General features: G+C 42.8%; 1 protein-coding gene across 1 annotated transcript in view; it reads left to right on the top strand.

Moving 5' to 3' along the window:
• LOC101852411 overlaps positions 1-2,346 on the top strand; it is a 68,323-nt gene that overhangs the window by 19,256 nt on the left and 46,721 nt on the right. The window lies entirely within an intron of this gene.

Raw genomic sequence — 2,346 nt, 5'->3', positions numbered from 1 at the left:
TTATTATTATTATTATTAATTTCATCATCTCGCTAATATGCATGTTGCAATTATTATTATCGCCGTGTGCCTGTGTGTTCCTTGTGGAGTCCGTGGTGAGATTGTTGTCGACGTTTTCGGAAGTTGGGCACTTTCACGGGCAAAACGTCTATCCTATGATATTTAGTACAAGTGCATTGTTTAGGGAAACTAAATAAATGGGTAACTTAGAAAGATCAGTGAAACGTAGCTTTTTTTAAAAAGTATCCGAGCAAAGGAATGAATGTCGAACCATTATTGCCGATATCTGTGGCAGATTTGGCGCTAGATGATGAGTTTTGTATTACCCCAGCAGACCATAGAACACTCAGAAACATTCTCAGCTACCCAGGAAACATACAGTGAAAGCTGCTGATTAAGCGCTCAAACACTAACAAATTGAGGTACTAATTTTCCCCACGGTGAAGTAGGGAAAATTCATGTTAAGTGCCTTTCCCAAGGACACAACGTTAGGTCCGACGCTCGAACCCCCGAACACGCAACTTCACGATTACGAGTCCGGTAGCCTAACCACTAGGCCACCGACACCTCACCACAGGTAGGCTTGTGTTGTTCCTGGGTGTGCTGTGGGTGGTCGATAGATGTGTTGTAGGTGGTTGCTGAGTGTGTTGTGGGTGGTCACTGGGTGTGTTGTGGGTGGTTGCTGGGTGTGTTGTGGGTGGTTGTTGGGGTGTGTTGTGGGTGGTCGCTGGATGTGTTGTGGGTGGTTGCTGTATTGTGTCGTGGGTGGTTGCTGGGTGTGTTGTGGGTGGTTGCTGTGGTGTGTTGTGGGTGGTTGCTGTGGTGTGTTGTGGGTGGTTGTTGTGGTGTGTTGTGGGTGGTTGCTGTGGTGTGTTGTGGGTGGTTGCTGTGGTGTGTTGTGGGTGGTAGTTGTGGTGTGTTGTGGGTGGATGCAGGGTGTGTTGTGGGTGGTTGCTGTGGTGTGTTATGGGTGGTTGCTGGGTGTTTTGTGGGTGGTTGCTGGGTGTGTTGTGGGTGGTTGTTGGGGTGTGTATCCGTGTGAGAAAGAAGGAGAATGGGAGAGCGAGAGAGTGAGAGAAAGAAACAGAGAGAAATCGAAAGAGTGAGGGAGTGAGTGAGTGAGAGAGAGAGAGAGAGAGAGAGAGAGAGAGAGATCATTTGTGCAGATTCTGGGGCTCGCTTTCTCTCTCTTCCTCTTTCCCGCTCTCTCTCTCTCTCCTTACCTCTCATCCCCCCCTCTCCCTACCTCCTTTCTCTCCCTAGGTTGAATGATAGTACTGGAAATAATGATAATCATAATAGATGATGATGATGATGATGATGATGATGATGATGATGATGATGATGATGATGATGATGATGATGATGATGATGATTATCATCACTATCATCATCATCATCACCATCATCATTAGCATCATCATCACCATCATCATCACCATCAACATCATCATCATCATCATCATCATCATCGTCATCATCATCATCATCATCATCATCATCATCCTTTTCATTCATCATTCATCATCATCATCAGGCAGACATTTATTTTAATGCTACATATCTTTGTTAATGATGCATACATAATTAAGCCCTACGTGTTTGTAGAAACCTGTAATTTCCAACTCTGATATCTCTCTCACTGTAGGCTAATGAGCCTTGGGAGTCTTTTATGAAATAGAAATGAGCAGCATACATGTTAATCTAAAAAAAAGAAAGAAATTATTATTATCAATTTCTATAGCTTCCACTTCGGTACAACATGGCTCTTGGCACTTTACAATATCTCCACATTAACACAACACACATGAGCATGAATGTGCACGTATACACTCGTTAGATGAACGCGAACACAGAATAAGCTGATGGAAATACTGCCATAGGGCAATCGATGACGGCAATTTGCACATCCCATGTAGGACCTAGGAGTACGAGAATATTAAGAATAAAAATGACTAACTATCAAGCTGCCATTTATATCATGAAGTATGACGTTTTAAATGGATTTTATTTGTAACCCCCCCCCCCCCAACCTCCCCGCCGCATTCCGATTGTAGAATGAAAGTTTTACTAAGATCTCAGCTTTTGTACTTGGGGAAGGAATAGATGGTTTGTCGGCAGAATAATAAATGAATGGTGTTTCAGAAGTTCTGTCAGTAAGTATATACAATATGTATGCTTCCCAGGAAGTTGAGTTTGTTTCAGAATGCTCTCAGGTCTGCTGGGGTAATAGTATAGATTGTGAAGCGCAAATAGCTTGCTGTTGAGTGGGGATTTGCGCTATACTAATACTATCTATCTATCTATCTATCTATCTATCTATCTATCTATCTATCTATCTATCTA

This window comes from Aplysia californica, unplaced genomic scaffold (genome assembly GCF_000002075.1).
Source record: "Aplysia californica isolate F4 #8 unplaced genomic scaffold, AplCal3.0 scaffold00207, whole genome shotgun sequence".
In the NCBI taxonomy this organism is placed as follows: domain Eukaryota; kingdom Metazoa; phylum Mollusca; class Gastropoda; order Aplysiida; family Aplysiidae; genus Aplysia; species Aplysia californica.
This window is presented reverse-complemented; position numbering and strand designations above follow the sequence as displayed.